Source organism: Geotrypetes seraphini, chromosome 1 (assembly GCF_902459505.1).
Source record: "Geotrypetes seraphini chromosome 1, aGeoSer1.1, whole genome shotgun sequence".
NCBI classification, from domain to species: domain Eukaryota; kingdom Metazoa; phylum Chordata; class Amphibia; order Gymnophiona; family Dermophiidae; genus Geotrypetes; species Geotrypetes seraphini.
Genome location: NC_047084.1, coordinates 204,005,306 through 204,023,071, shown reverse-complemented (window position 1 = coordinate 204,023,071; position 17,766 = coordinate 204,005,306). Strand labels below are relative to the sequence as shown.

The 17,766-nt window shown below is 39.2% G+C and overlaps 1 long non-coding RNA gene across 1 annotated transcript; it reads right to left on the bottom strand.

The window, feature by feature from the left end:
- Nucleotides 1-6,293: 6,293 nt before the first annotated feature.
- LOC117365859 lies at nt 6,294-11,749 on the bottom strand. Its single transcript, XR_004540491.1, has 3 exons — nt 11,304-11,749; nt 10,550-10,643; nt 6,294-7,075 (listed from the first exon to the last, which is right to left on the bottom strand). It is a non-coding gene; the product is annotated as an uncharacterized LOC117365859 (long non-coding RNA).
- Between the last annotated feature and the right edge of the window lie 6,017 nt (nt 11,750-17,766).

The window sequence follows — 17,766 nt, the reverse complement described above, 5'->3', positions numbered from 1 at the left end:
CAGCATTAGGAGGTGGAGTCCAGGGCACTTGCCCCAAGCTTGGCCCTGGACCCCTGTTTAACTCCAGCCCTGGCTGCTGCTATATGTATAAGTACTTTTGAATATCGGGCCCCTTTTTTTATTCACATTACTTTACTTTTTATTCTGATGTGCCTTCAACTAAGCAAAGTCATTTATTGGTTTTTCCAGATTCATATTCTTACTACATGCTGCTTTGATATGTAAAAAAGCTAGTCAATCCTGTCTATTTGTATTTCTTCATTAATTTTTCCCTATCTTCAGAAGTGGGCTAGTTCTTTCATGCATGATTCTTTTCTTTCTTAATTGTTGCTTGAACTCTAGTTTAAACATTTGAACTTCTGTCATTACCTAGTGTTCAGCTGTTATTAACATTATGGATGAAATGCTGAGAATTTCTGTGTAGCAAATACCTTTCCCTGTAACCTATTTTTTTTTAAGTTGGATGAAGACGATGTTGAGCACAGTATTAAAAATTTTAGCTCTGAAATACTCTATAGGAAATTATCACTTTTTAGGTGTGCACTACTCCTGCCATAGAGCACGGCTATATGTGCAAAGGGACCAAAGGACGAGTCACTGAGGTTGGGATTTGGAGACAGCATTCATGGCAACAAAGAGGGACCAGAATGTAACTGTGTTCCACACTCTGCTCCTTTGCTAATAGGTAACTGCAGCAATTAAGAATGGGGGGGGGGGGGGGGGAAGGGCGCTTCTTTACTGCATTATCAGGACTGCTAATGTAGCACCAACATTGTAGAATTCCTGACTGTATTTGATTAGAAATACCACTTTTTTCTGAAGTTTGAAAAGGCATGGTTATTTACTGAAGCTTTTGGATAAGGCACTGACTGTGCCTTCTTTTATTTTGGTAGAGCATCCTTATGTTTCCTTTTCCTTTACTTAAGAAATTTAGCTCTAATCTGTTTAGTTAATTGACCTCTGCTGTTCTTAATGTTCTAGGTTTGTTAAATGTTTCATATTTTTTGGTTGACCCCTTTTATTATAAACTGCCTGGATTTTCATAACTACTGTATGTGTGGTGTATTAAATGAATAGCACTGGGTATTACAAGATTATTTTTAGGCAAAGGATGGAACTGTTCTTAAATCTTAAAATATGAATAATTCCTGATATTGCAAGATCTGTTCAAAAGAGAATATTCTTCCTTATTCAGCCAAAGGACTTCCAGATTGGGACTTTATTGTTTTCATACATTTCCTTGCAAACGTGTAGACAAGCATCATAATTCTGAATACAGTATGTGTTGTTTGATGCGGTACAATTATCTTTTTTTTGTAGTGTTTGCTTATATTCCTATGCCTATTTCTACTACACATCTGGAGATCTGTCCTGCATTGCCCCCATTGTTGTATGAGGTGTCTATTTTTGAGGCATTATACATCTGGGTTTGGTTTTTTTTGTGTGTGTGTGTCTTTAAAAATTTCCTTTTTTAAATCTGCTCTGCTCTGCTCCTATATATATATATATATATATATATATATATATATAGTGTATTTTGCTTAGAGAATGATGTAATTTAGTTGAGAGTTAATATTTTCCTTACTATTTGGACTCATGTATTTTTCATCATATCTCCATTTCTTATATGAGTTGTTACTTGGAAATATAAAATGTAAAAATAAAAAGTTTAGGAAAAGTAGAGAGATTAATGTGTCTACTTATATTAATTATAGTCTTATACCCAATATTCCACAGTTTAGCTAAGTTGCTCAAGGCATCAGTGACAATGCAATTACAGAACTAGTTTGATCTTTTAGATCTCTCCTAATCAGGGTTTAGAAGTCAATTCATCATAGAAATATAGAAAATGATGGCCTTTCTAGTCAGATCATCAACCATTTAATGCTAAAAAATGCAAGGTCTGCAAAAAAACCTGAGGGAACGGTACAGTTTAGGGGGTGAAGAATTTTTGTGCAATAAGGAGAATAAAGGGAATGGGACTTGCTATACCACTTTTTATGTTTACACAATCAAAGTAGTTTACATATTTTAGACAGATACTTAATTTGTACCTGGGGCAATGAAGTGTTAAGTGACTTGCCCAGAGTCATAAGGAGATGTAGTGGGAATTGAACTCACAACCTCGGGGAACGGAACTTGGGTGTGATAGTATGCGATGATCTTAAGGTGGCCAAACAGGTTGAAACAGTGACAGCAAAAACTAGAAGGATGCTTGGGTACATAGAATGAGGAATGGCCAGTAGGAAAAAGGAGATATTAATGGCTCTGTATAAGACTCATTTAGAATATTGTGTATAATTCTGGAGACTGCACCTTTAAAAATATATAAATAGGATGAAATTGGTCCAGAGAAAGGCCACTAAAATGGTTGGTAGTCTTCAGCATAAGGCATATGGAGACAGACTTAAATATCTATCTATCTATCTATATTTTTTGAAGGAAAGGCAGGAGAGACGATGTATGATAGACATTTTAAAATACCTATATGGCATAAATGCTCATGAGGGGAGTCTCATGCAATTGAGAGGGATCATAAGATGATTGTAAAAGGGGACAGATTCAGAAGTAACCTCGGAAAATACTATTTCATGGAAAGAGTGATGAATGCTTGGAACAATCTCCTGGTGGAAGTTGTGGAGATGAAGAATGTATCTAAGGGAGAGGAGGGAATAGTGGATGGCATGGTTGGGCATACTAGATAGGCAATATGGTCTTTATCTGCCGTCATGTTTCTATGTAACTCCATCCATTATATCTTCATCTCCTTTAGAAATCCTATACTATCCACTGAGACATAGTAGTTTTGCTAAATGAACTTAGATCTATTGTGGTTAGGGATAAGGAGTATTTGGTGATGCAGCTGGGCATCTCTGCATTTGAGCTGTTTAATCTGCTACTTAAACTCAGTGAGAGAGGAATTTCTGAGAGTTTTCCGTTAGCTTTCTTCATTTTTGACCACAAGATCACTTAGGGTCAGAGTGAGTACATGTCTGTTTAAAGTATGGGAGACAAAAAATCCCACTTTCTCCCATATATTTTAATGGGTTTTATTTTGGTCACTAGTAACAGGGTTTTTTTTTTAGGAAATAGGTGTTTCATATTTTATTTGTGCAGATGTAGGTGATATATAATTAGGGATCTACTAAGCTGGATTGGCAGTTGATGTGGGAATTAACACATTAAAACAGTCAAGGCAGATGCTTTAACAATTAACATAAGGTAATTTCTGCATTAACAGCAAATGCAAGATGATGCAGAGAATGAATGTTGAATGCTCAGATATCACTTCTTACAGTTAACATGCAAGAAGTTACCAACATTAACTTAACATGGTGGGTAATACAGCATAGTTACCACCATCTGAATAGGTGGTAACTATGCTGTAACTTGTGATCTACCATTCAGTTGATGCATGTCAAAGAACTTTTCTATGTAGTCATTGAATGACAAAATGTTTGGAACACATGAGTTAATGGCAAAGTTTTGCTGTACATTAATTTTGTCCATTAATCCAAGGTAACTGCAAACTCTTGCCACACTTTATTAAATAAGCACCTTAGTTATTCCTTTTAGGGAGAATCTTGATTAAGACATTAGAAGATAATTTTTTCTCATTTTCAATGCTGTATATATGAAAATTTGCTTAAAATTAACTCTGAAAAACTGTACTTTTCTACTACTACTATTAATTATTTCTATAGCACTACCAGACACACATAGCGCTGTACAGAGTCACAAAGAGTAAGAAAACAGTCCCTGCTCAAAACAGCTTACAATCTAAACAGGCAAGACAGACAAACAAGATGTCATGAATACAGTTAAGGGATAGTAAAGGCAGAAAAAGTTATGCTTGCTGAAAGCACAATAGTGAGAATGATAAGGATTCAACTTAGTTCCAGCATTCAAAGTTTAAGGAGTAATAGTGGAATCAGCTGTAACCATACAGAAACAAGTGTTCATGTTGAGGAAAATGATCATCAATCTTTGATTAGTTTGTTAAATCCATCCATTTTTATTGGAAGAGGATTTCTGGCAAGTGCTGCAGGCAGTTGTTCTCTCACCTTGTTTTGTGTAACTCTGTATATTTTGATATTGCTAAGACGATATGGCCTTGTTGCACTTCATGCAAAACATTGTGGTCGGGTTGATCCTAAGAGGAGAAAGATGGGAAAGGGCAACATCTCTTTTGATTTTGTTTTATTGGTTGCCCATCCAGATAGAGGGAGATTTAATGTTTTGCTTTAAATAGTAGGATAATTCATGGCCTGACTGTGGCATATATTTGATTGGTCTGGTGGAAGCTTATATGCCAAGTTATTTGTTAAGATCTATTATGAGGAACTCTGGTTGAAGTTACCTTCAGCTCGGGACTGCTGTGTTGTTATGCAGAAATGAACTTTAAAGAACAAAGTGCCTTCATGCTGGAATAGGTTGTTGGTGAAGGAATAAAGTTTTATATGTGAGTTTTTTAAAACAATACTTGATTATTTTAAGAGTTTTTTAACCTAGGCATGGACATAAGGAGGTCAGTATTTAAAAACACTTATATCAGTGCTGGATTTTCATACATCCAGCATTGACAAACTTTTATCCAATAGGACCCATTTTAACAGTATAAAAATTTGCATGACTCCAAGTGATGATGAAAATAGCAAAGCTCTATTCCCTTCCCATCCCCCCAACCCCCACTTCCTTCTCCTTCCAATTATCTGAAGAATGAAGACGGCAGCAGTGATGGCAACAGTAGTAGCATCAAGCACACAAACTCTGCATGAGTTGCCTGTCTAACAGAATATTCAAACAAGAAGAGTGGTCAATGTAGCTGGTTTTAAAAAAGGTTTGGACAAGTTCCTGGAGGAAAAGTCCATAATCTGCTGTTGAGACCAACATAGAAGAAGCCACTGCTTGTCTTGGATCAGTGGCATGGAATGCCACTACTATTTGGGTTTTTGCCAGGTACTTATCACTTGAATTGGCCTTAGTGAAGATGGGATACTGGGCTAGATGGACCATTGGTCTGACCCAATAAGGCTATTCTTATGTTCTTATGAACAGATTCAACATGGATTCAGCCAAGAGAAATCTTGTTTTGTGAATTTGCTACATTTCTTTGAAGGCATGAATAAACATGTTGATAATGGTGACCCAGTTGATATAGTATATCTAGATTTTCAGAAAGCTATTGGCAAAGGCCCTCATGAAAATTTTAAAAAGCCATAGGATAGGAGACAATCATATGTTGTGTAATGGGAATTGGTTCAAAGATTTTAAAAATAAACAAAACCAGAGGGTAGGGTTAAATGACTTATCTTCTCAATGGAGATAGTGGAGTGTACCAGGAATCTTGTACTGGAACCAGTACTATTTAACATATTTATAAAATGATCTGAAAATAGGAATGACAAGTAAGGTGATTAAATTTGCAGATCACACAAAAGTATTCAGAGTGCTTAAATTGTATAGACTGATAAATTTCAGGAAAACTTTAAGAAATTTAATGTGGACAAATGCATAGAGGTGCACATTGTGAAGAATACCGTATTTACTTGAATATAAGTCGATCTGAGTATAAGATGAGGTCCCTTTTTCCCTCAAAAGATAGAAGGGTTTAATATTTCTGTGCCCTGCCAGGATCTATGCCCAGCCACCCCCCCTCTCTACTTTCCCTGCCAGACTCTGCATTCAGCCCCTCTCCCTCCCCTGCAAGGCTCTGCACCCTATCCCACCTCCCTGTCCTGTATCCTGTCTCCCCTCTCCCAATGTCCTGCAGGCCTCCACTGAACCTGCCATATGACCTAGTGGTCCAGTGGTAGGCTAGGACAGGAGGGATCCCTCCTGTCTCATGTCCCATCCAACTCATATTTTTACCTCCCCCCCCCCCTCGTGTACCTTTTTTGGCTTTTTGAATACCTCGTGGTCCAGCAGTGTATCAAACAGGTGCGAGCTTTCCACACTCATGCTGAGCTCCTCCCTCCATAAATGGCTGCCTGAGTTCTCACGACACAGTGGTGTACCAGGCAGGAGCGAGATTTTTGTGCTCCTGCCCTACCCTGAGCCGCTCCCTGAGTGGCTGTTGCCAGTTCTCTTGGGATGTCTGTGGTAAGTAATACTTCTAACAGGGAATACTGAAGTTTCTGGAACCCAGTGGATTGCAGGACCTAAGGCAGAACTTGTCAGACAAATCTTATTAATATCTTTCACTTGGTGATCAAATAGTTGGATCAAGGAAGAACACTAGATGTTGTGTCCTTAGATTTGAGCAATGCCTTTGACACTGTTCCACATCGATGACATAAATAAGATGAATAAGTGCACCAAAATGAGAGTAGTTTAGGAATCGGTTGGGTGAAAGGCAAAAGAGAGTCCTAGTAAATGAAGTGCACTCTGAGGAAAGAGATGTTACCAATGGTATGCCATAAGGTTCAGTTCTTCTTCTGGCTCTTTGTAACATTTTTGTAAATGATATCGCTGAAGACTGGTCTGGTAAGGTTTCTCTCTTTGTGGATGATACCAAAATCTGCAATAGGGTAGACACCCCTGATGGTATGGATAGCATGGAAGCTAAGATATAATGCTAAAAAAGTGCAGGATCATGCAGTTGGGCTACAAAAGCTTGAGAGAACAGCATAAATTAGGGCAGTGATCACCAAACCTGGTCTGAGGGAACCCCAGCCAATTAGGTTTTCAGGCTATCTACGGCATATATATTGCTAAATATCTTAAAACCTAAAAAGCTACTTTACCAATATAATCTCATTTATTAATACAAATTCAAAAATAAATCATATAACTTATCATATTGCTTCACATTACAAACATACATAAATCAGACAAATGGAGCCCTCCAGTTCATTAAAGTTAATTAAAATATCTCTTATCACAGTTCACCCATATCTTCATGTATTAGCAGAAAAAGTTGCACTTATTGTTTCTTGTTGCAATTGTTCTTCAGTTGATTCAGTTTTTCACACTTGTTCCATAATGTCACTCATATTTGGAAATCACGCTCGACACGTTTCCGTGTTTTGCCTCAAGGACGTCCTCAGGAGCTTCCCTGGTTACGGCTCCACTCCTTGAAACATACATAAAATCCCCTTGTTATTCTTACAATACTCATACTAACATATATTCACCTATATAACAATATATAATAACATTAAATACCTGTTTATTCATTATACCAACATATCTAAAGGCAGCTAATGCGGATGAGATCTCCAAACCACGATCCAACAGCAGTAACCTGCTTAAAAACTCATTTCCATTTACTTTCCTCACTTACTGTTACCCTTTAAATTGAATATTCTTCATACCAGGTGCCACTCAATCTCCTTATTCAAGCCCTTAGGTTCTACTGTTTCCCATAAATATACCAACCTTTGTTCCTTCCTAATCAATATTTCAGATATATTACCCCTCTATTAAGCTGAATAGTCATCAATACTATAAACCTTAAGTCTTTAATTTCATGCTTATGTTGGCCCCAGTGGGCTACTAAGGGCAAATCAGTTTTTTTCTAAATGTAAATTGCTCAAATGCTGAGCAATACGGTACTTAACTTTGCGTTTTGTTTGCCCTAAGCACCTCTTGTTACACGGGCAACCACTCCATAGATCACCTGACTTGTATTACAATTGGTTCTCTCTTGTAAATGAAACATCTTACCACTATTGGGGATCTGAATATCTGTTTCCAATGTGAATTTACAATATACACATTGATTACATTTGAAATGACCTCCTGTGTTCCCATCTGCTCTCCTATCATTATCATTGGATAAAATCACATCCCCATGTGAATGCAAATCTCGGCTGGCGACAGAGCCCCACATGGAGCTGTAAAACGTGCCAATTTTGTTTAATCACCTGCCTAATCACTGCTTAGAAAAAGGTAATATAGATGTTAATCGATTATCTGTACGACTTCTGGTCTTTTTCAACATAAACCAGTTCCTGTCAGCGTACTTTGCTCTCTTAAATGCACGCTTAATTGTTTGCTGAGGATAATCTCTTTGCTCAAAGTGCTCAGTCATCTTAACAGGACTGGTGAAAAAAAATCTGCTGGCTCACTACACAGCCACCTGAACACTGTCTCTTAACATTTTTGGATGGTAACTATTATAATGCAAGACCATGTTCCAGTCAGTAGACTTCCTGTATATCGAAGTAATAAACCTTTCTTGCCGAACTTCAATCTGAATGTCCAGATAATGAATGCTAGTGGATGACATGGTCGCCTGGAAGGTTATATTAGGATCACATCCATTCAGGTACTGTAAAAAGTTATTCAAAGAGTTTTCTGTACCTGACCAAATTATTAAAATGTCTATAAAACGCTTCCAGGTGACAATGTCCCCACTAAAATGGCTCCCTTCCACAAATAAATTTTCAAATCTTGCCATATACAAACAGGCTATAGAAGGGGCTACCGTGGCCCCCATTGCCACTCCTTTAGTTTGCAAAAAATTATCATCATTATATTTAAAATAATTGCACCTAAGGACTAGCTGGCTTAATTCTTTAAGTAACTGTTTCTGCCCCCCACCAATGTTCAATGTGTCAATCAATCCACACAACAGCTCCAACGCCTGCTGTTGAGGAATATTAGCATACAGCGCGTTCACATTGCGAGTAACCAAAATAACAGTTTGTTTTACGGATATCAGAATCAAGTCCCGAATTAAATGACTGGAATCTTCAATGAAAGAAGGAATGCTATGAATTAGATACTGCGAAAGGGGCTAGAACAAGGAACCCTTTCTAGACACAATTGGATGTCCCGGCGGGGACTATAGCCATTTATGAATCTTAGGAGTGAAATAGATGACAGGAACTTTAGGGTGCTCAACTATAAGGTACCTATATTCCTTCAGTGATATAATCTGATTTTCTTTAGCTTGATTCAAACATTCATTGTTTAGTCCAAAATTCAGAAGTAGGATACCTCTGAATACTTTACTGGCTAGCCTGAAAACATTACTGCCCCAGGACAGATTTGGGAACCCCTGGTTTAGGGGATGAAGTACATTTGGACTGGAGTAAGTGGAATTGCCCCTCACCCAATTAGGGCAGCTGCATTGCCACCAGGAGTCCTCCCCCCCTGATGCTCCTTCTACGTGCCACCATTAATGGGAGCTCGAAGGCACCAAATCTAAACACAGGGCAGCTCCATTGCCACCAGGAGCTTCCCACCAGGGTTCCAGCATCGGTAGAAAAGGGGAGTGAGTTGGGCCAGCGTAGGCGAGTAGCTCGGCCCTCCAGTGCTCCTGCTACGTGACTAAGGCGCAAGCCAAAGCATTGGCAGAGGAGGGGAGTTCAGTCGGGCTGGTGGGGGAGAATTGCTCTACCCAACATTCCTGCTACATGCTGCCATTAACTGGAGCCTGAAGACACCAAATCTAAACACATGGCAGCTTCATTGCCACCAGGAGCTGCCCTACCAGGGTTCCAGCATCAACAAAGAAGGGGAGTGAGTTGGGCCAGCATGAATGAGTTGCTCTGTCGTCCAGTGCTCCTGCTATGTACCTAAAGTGCAAGCGAAAGTATAGGTACAAACCTTTTATCAGTATACACTATGTACCACCTCTGGCATAGAGTTATAAAGATAGTGCCTCTCTGGATGTCTCCAAATGTGTTGACTTTTTCTTGATTTTTGATGATTTTACTCAACTACTTTATACTTTATATGACTGGAACTACACTGCTTCAGCTCATATGACACCAGCATCTAGATCATCTGGCAATAGCTTTAGGACTATATGTTCTACTTGCAGCCTGTTTGCCACCAGCTTGCAGGACTTTTGCACTGCTTGCAGCATGTAAGGCACTAGCTATAGGACTAATATGTACTGCTTGCAACTATATGCCACTAGCTTTTAGGACTATTAAGTTCAGCTTACAGCTTGTATGCCACTAGCTTTCTGGATTCCTAAGTACTGCTTACAGCTTGGGGAGGTGGTTAAGGACTATGTCTGCCTCTAACTTTAATTACTTTGTATACGACATACAAAGGCACATACACAGCAAAATAAGGGCCCTCCTGGACAACACCTATAGCTTACAAACATAAGTAGAAACAATCCCCAAACAATGATAAGGGCCCAATAAGATAAACTCCATCAGGGAGAGGGCAGAGAACACAAGAAAACACAAATAGGAGAACCAGGAAACAATATAGGAAATCTTCGCTGCTCTTATTTGCATGCACAATTTGTTAAGAATGTCTCAGGTTTTTAGATTCAGTATCAAAACGGCTGCGGTAGCAGACCGTCGCTTTTTAACACGGGTTTTTGAAAATCCAGGCCTGTACTGGGACAGGTGCTATTTAACATATTTATAAATAATCTGGAAATCGAAAGGACAAGTGAGATGATTAAATTTGCATATGATGTTAAACTACTCAATGTTGTCAAAACACATGAGGACTGTGAAAAATTGCAGAAAGACCTAAGGAAATTGGAAGACCGGGCATCCAAATAGTAGATTAAATTTAATGTGGCAAATGCAAAGTGATGTACATCAGGAAGAATAATCCAAATCATAGTTACCTTATGCTAGGATCCACCTTAGGAGTCAACACTCGAGAAAAAGATCAGGCTGTCATTTGAACACTATGCTGAAATCTTCTGCCTACTGTTGCAGCTGTGACAAAAAACAAACAGGATGCTAGGGATGATTAGGGAAGAGATGGTAAATAAGATCAAGAATATTATAATGCCTCTGTATTGCTCCATGGTGCATCCTCACCTTGAGTATTATGCACAGTTCTGATCACTATCTCAAAAAAGATATGGAGGAATTAGAAAAGGTTGAAAGAAGAGTGAACAAAATGATAAAGAGGATGGAAGTCCTCTTGTTTGAGGAAAGACTATAGAGACTGGGGTTCCTCAGCATCAAAAAGAGATGGCTGAGGGGGGATATGATTTAGGTCTACAAAATCCAGGGGACACTCATTGAAATTACATGGAAATACTATTAAAATAAATAGGAGGAAATACTTTGTTATTCAAAGAATAGTTAAGCTCGGGAACTCATTGCCAGAGGATGTGGTTACAGCAGTTAGCATAGCTGGGTTTAAGAAAGTTTTGGGCTAAATGGACCATTGGTCTGACCCAATATGGCTATGTTCTTATGTACATTTCTGGAGATCACATCTTCAAAGAGATATAAACAGAATGGAGTCCAGAAGGTAGCTACTAAAATGATTCAAAGCATATGGGAACAGACTTAAATATCTCAATATGTATACTTTGGCAGAAAGTTGGGACAGGAAGGGAAGATATGATAGAAACATTGAAATACCTCTGTGGTATAAATGCATAGGAGGCGAGTCTCTTTCCATTGAACGGAAGTTTTGGAATGAAGGGGTATAGGATGAAGAGAAAAAGGCGCAGTCTTAGGAGTATCCTGAGGAAATTCTTCACAGTGGTCTATTCGTGGAACATCCTCCCTGTGGAAGGAGTGGAGACAAAGAGTGTTTATGCATGTTTCAAACGTGACTAGGACTTATAAAAAGGAAAGCCATAAAATAATACTTTTTATATGCCCAAGAAAAATAGCAGGTATAATTTCAGATGTTTACAAATCATACCTTTGTTCAGCAAATTATATATGGTGCTCAAAACAGTGTGTGCAATTTTGGGCATGCGTCCAATTTGCATGCACAATTTAATTGAATAACATGCCAATTAGCACCAATATTTGAGGGCCTACAATCAATTATTAATGGTAATCAGCAACAATTTGAATTATATGTCTATCTTCCTAGTGTGGCAATGAGAGGGCATGGTTATGTCAGGGGGCATTCCTAGAATTTGTACACAGTGTTATAGAATATGGCAGATCTGTGCCTAATTTAGTTGCAAGGATTTACATCACATTTCAACTGGTGTAAATCCTCGCACCCAGATTTGGGCGCAGATCCTGGCAACACCTAACATATGACTGATTAAGTTGATATTTTGATCTTGGAAATGTATTTTATGTTGTTATTACATATTTTTAGTTTATCAGGTACTTTAGCTAGATTGTGAGCCTTCGGGACAGATAGTACCTGATTTCATTTTAGTTTGATACTTTGTAAACCGCATAGGTCAGTAAAATGCAAGAGTGGTATATCACATCTTAAATAAACATAAACATATTCCGAACTTAACCAGCCATTGGCTGCCACATAATGACAGGACTGTATTTAATGCATTTACCCTGGCCAGTTAAGTGCTGATTATCTGCACTTAACTGGACAAGTACCAGCTCTGGACCCCAGAACACCTCCACAATAGCTGGCTTTCACTTAGGTGCTAACTGCTAATTTTGCGATAACCAATTAAGTGCCACTGAAAATTAGCAGCTAGCCCTGAACAATTTAACTGGTCAGCTGCTCTTTCTAGCCAGTTAAATCAATTTGAATATTGACAAAGCCCTTACAGGATTTAAAATCCCCCTTCCCTTCCCCCCCCCCCTCCCATTTCTATAAAGGGCATTACCAAACCAAACATTTTCATGGATAACTACACAAGAACGAAGCCCTTAAATTCCCTGTTTTCTGTCTTAATGCTAGAAATGTCAGGAAGCTATTTTAAGCTGTTTGTCCGGCTTGGTTTGTCCTTGCATTACATACAATTGTTGTCACTATTTGTTCTGCTATGTGTATAAGTTTGTACTTGCATTATGTTGCTAAACATGAAACAATAAAGACCTTTACATAAAAAAAGATAACGTTTGTATATTTTACATCATATATGAATTCTTATGTGGTTTTAAAAATATTAACATGTTTAATTTAGTTGTTACGAGGGGTCGCTGAAAAGAGCTCAGCCTAGAAAAGAATGATGTGGAGCCATGAAACTTCCATTTATTCCATGCTTTTCTTGACACTTTTTGTTTAATTTCATATTAATGAAACAAAAAGTGTCAAGAAAAGTTTGGAATAACTTGTAAGTTTCATAACTCCACATCATTCTCTTGGCTGGGCTGAAAACTTTTCAGCAGCCCCTCGTATAACTGTTTTAAACTGGCTGGCTGTGAGTAGCTCTCTTTTGTCAATTTGGGTGACTCAGTACCATCTAATTAACCAGAGATGGTCCATTACTTCAATTTCTGAGCAGGACTTAAAGTTCTGAACACAAATTTTAAAATGTGCATAATGTTCTGTTACGGTTATTTGACGATTCCTGCAGTGTTATCCAGCTAGTGTGTTCTGATTAGCACATGCTATTTGAATAACGCAGACTTAATGGGGACCACCATTTCAAATTCTTCTGCCTCACAAGACATTGATGTTAGTTTATCCAACATGGGCTAGTGGTCTCAGAAGAGACAGCACAGTACTAGATCAACCTCATTGATTTATGGGCCATATAGAGCTCTCTACACTTTTAGAGATTAGCTACATTATTAATTTGTCCTCATTCAAACAATTAATTTGTGATGTATTGTGTCAACAAGCAGGAAGTTACAGGTTCATACCTCCTGTGTCAGAAAGCAGTTGGAATGTGTCATCTCTCACACTGGTGCTCAGAGCCACTTCTGTCAAGGAATAAGAATTATCTAGTAGACAGGCTAAGTTGGGTTATTCAGTCACACAAGTTGTCACTGAACATAGGTGTAGCCCAGCAGATCTCCCAAGAATGGGGCACCCTCTCAGAGGACCTATTTGCCCCTCATCTGAACCACAAAGTATGTTCTAGACTAGGATCACACGGCAGAGGAGCCTTAGATACTTTTCTCCTCAACTGGGGGAAGGGCCTTCTATACACAAATCCTCCACCTCCTCTCATAGTGAAAACTCTCCTGAAACTCAAGCAAGACAGGGGAATGATGATTCTTGTTGCCCATTAGTATCTGAGATAAATATAGTCCCCTGATTTTGGAGCTAGCTTGCCAGGATCCATGGAAACTGGAATGCTTTCTGACCCTCATCACTCAGAATGAGTGATTCATCTTGCATCCCAACCTTCAGTCCCTAGCCCTCATAGCTTTGATATTAAGAGGCTAGAGGTCAATTCCTTACACCTTCTTTAGGGTGTCTCCAGAGATTTGCTTTCTTCCAGGAGAGATTCCACTAGGTCAGGGGAAGGCAATTCAAGTCCTCGAGAGTCAGGTCAGGTTTTCAGGATATTCACAATGAATATGTATGAGATGGATTTGCATGCACTGCCTCCTTGAGATGCAAATCTATCTCATGCATATTTATTGTGGATATCCTGAAAACCTGACCTGGCTCTGGCTCTCAAGGACAGGAATTGCCTGCCCATGCACTAGGTCATATGGTTTCAAGTTGAAGGAGTTTACCATCTGATGTGAAGTCAAGACTATAGATCCTTTCTTCTGTTCTACAGAAAACTTTCTTGAATACCTTTTACACCTCTCTAAATCTGGTCTAAAGACCTACTCTGCAAGGGTCTACCTCAGTGCAATTGGAGCTTATCATCTTTGTGTAGACCAGTGGTTCCCAAACCTGTCCTGGGGGACCCCCAGCCAGTCAGGTTTTCAAGATATCCCTAATGAATATGCATGAGAGAGATTTGCATATAATGGAAGTGACAGGTATGCAAATCTCTCTTATGCATATTCATTAGGGATATCTTGAAAACCTGACTGGCTGGGAGTCCCCAGGACAGGTTTGGGAACCACTGGTGTAGACTGTAGAAGATAAGCCCATCTCATCTCAACCTTTAGTTATTCGCTTCATCAGGGTATTATGGTTACTCAAACTTCCCATAGAGCCCTCTACAGTGTCATGGGATCTCAACATTGTTCTCACCCAGCTGGTGAAAGCTACCTTCAAACCACTTCATACCTATCTAAAGTACCTGATGTGGAAGATCTGTTTATGGTGACAGTAAGTGAATTCCAGGCCCTAGTTCCATCTTAACCAGTCAATTGTTCTACTAACATTTTTCCCAGACCACATGCCCATCAAAGTGAAAGTGCAATGCACATTCTGGACAGCAAGAGAGCCTTGGCTTTATATCTGGATTGACTAAAGCCAAAGCCAATAGAAGTTCATCTAGTTATTTTTTTTTTTTGTCACCTCAACAGGATAGGGGATGCTATCAGTAAATGCACTTTGTCCATTGTCTAGCAGACTGCATCTATTTTCATGTATGTCCAAGCCAGGCTGACTCTGGAAAGCCATGTCATAGATCACAATACCAGTCATGTCATTGTTAGTGAATCTTAGATCAGCCTCCAAAAGAAGATCTTCAGGGCTGCAACATGGTCATCAATCCACACATTCTTATTTCAGTACTGCCTAGAACAAGACTCCTGACACATCAGTTTGGGCAGCGATACCTTCAGAGTTTAGAATCCAGTTCCCCCACCAGCCCTTTTGTTTCTGTTTCAGGCTGTCCAAAAAAAAGTTTTATTCCCAGCTATGCTTGTTGCAGGCCTTTTCTTTCCCCTTCCTGCTAGCAAGGGATTCCCATCAATGTGGTGAAATCAACCTGCTTGTCCTCAGAGAAAGTGAAGTTGCTCACCTGTAGCAGGTGTTTTTCAAGGACAGCAGGATGAATATCTACACTGCCCCACCCACCTTCCTTTGGAGTCATATTGTCAGAAATAGTATTAAACTGGCTTGGTCCCCTATGATGTTGGCAGGCAAGAAGGCAAGCTGCCCGAAAAGACTCTTAAAAGTTGCTAGAAAATGGTTCCAAAACAGGGCCCTGCTGGATTGTGTCACTCATCAGTGTGGATATTCATCCTGCTGTCCACTGAGAAAATCCACTACAGGTGAGTAACTTCACTGTATAAAAGGATCCTTGATGCAGGCACATGTTGAAACATGGCTGTGTCATGTCTGAGTGAATAAAATCAAAATTAGTTTGATTCCTGTGGTATCCTAGTCTTCTTGGCCACCTCTGCTCCAATATTGTCTTTACAGTTGTACACAGACATACATTAAATGTTAAGTTAATAGATATTTCTCATACCACAACATTAAGTCACAAAACTAAATGCAACAGCACCACTGGAAACCTAAACCACAACAACCCCTATAAGGAGCCTGGAGCAGGCCAGACAGAAATACCAGGCCAAGCTCTTCACAGCCTTCAGGAAAAAAGGTCAGCACACTGTAATCAAATCCTACCAACCTCAGTGTCCTGACATCAAAAATTAAAGGCTTCAACTTCACCAGAATGCCTTTGGCCCTCGTCTTGCAAGCCCATTGAGCTACTGCCTACATTTTTCTCCACCAACTGGGCCTCTCTTTGCAAATGAATGTGTAGATCACAATACTGTGCTTGTATGGCAGATAGCCTGCATTTCCCTTATTTCTTGGTTAGGAATGGACAGATCATAACCGCCTTAAAGTAAGTTACTTGTCAGGTCTTGTTTGTGATTATGCATATGCTCGTTGATAATGCACAAAGGTATGCATCTGCATAATTGCACAATTCCCTGGGGTATAACTATATAACTGTGTAGAGCAAAAAGGTATTTTTGGGGGTGTCCAAAATTATGTCCCTCACTAGAGAAATTAAGTGTCTGCAAATTTATATATTATGTATATACATATGTACATACATTAAGCACAGTAAACTCTGATTAATGTATTAATTATTCAGAAAATGTAATCATTTTACAGCATCTCCTGTCTCCAGGAATCTCTTCCACTCTAATCTAATCTTTAGTCTTATATACCAGGTCATTCCCAGAGGGACTCGAACCAGTTAACCAAACATTATCTTAAGACCATAGATAAACAGTCAAAAAAAGGAAGAATCAGTAAACATCAACAGAGAGTTGTCAGCTAGGAATTCTATCAATTATCAGTAAGATATTTTGTAAATAGATACGCTTTCAAGGTTTTTCTAAAGTCAGCAAAGAGAGAGTTCAAATAACTGACGGAAGCTCATTCCAAATTTTGACCATAGTAAATGGCAGAAAATGTGAAAGCTTACCTAAAGTTTGAATCCCTGTGTAATCCAGCATCTCACTGACCTAGACACCCCCCACCTCCACCCCCATTATTCTATCTGAAAGATGACCTTTTGATGGTCCCTAGCAGCAGCAGCATTGCAGATATGTTGCCTATAGCCTGATCCGAAGATTCACCTCTGACTCATTCCACCCATGCAGAAAGAGAAAGTGATGTCAAAGAAGGTAGGACGGGCCAGAGGGAAAGCTTCAAAGTAGATTGCAAGCAACCTACTGTATGTACAATCCTGCCCTTCTTTGCTGTGGGGTGGGGGTGAGGTGGGTCCGGGGAGGGCATAAGAGTCCAGTCCTCCGCGGGTGTTTGTTGAAAATGCATACCATGGTTGTTATGACTATTGTGTTTACTATTGCTTAATAAAAATAGATTTGAACATAAAAGATGATATGTATCGATATGTGGAGAGAGATGAGGAAAAAGCAAACATGTTAAATACTTCCGTGAACACAGAACAGAAGAAGATCTTGAAGAAGGACCAAGATTGTCTGGTAAAGTTACACACAAGAATGGAGTAGATACAATGCCGTTCACGGAAGAAAGTGTTTATGAACAACTTGAAAAATTGAAGGTGGACAAAGTGATGGGTCCGGATGGGATCCATCCCAGAATATTGAGGGAACTGGCGGGTCCTTTAAAGATTTGTTCAAAAAATCTTTGGATACAGGAGTGGTTCCTGGGGATTGGAGAAGAGCAGATGTGGTCCCTATTCACAAAAATGGTCGCAGAGATGAAGTGGGAAATTAAAGGCCAGTAAGCCTCACTTTGGTTATTGGAAAAATAATGAAAGTGTTGCTGAAAGAAAGCATAGTGAAATTCCTAAAA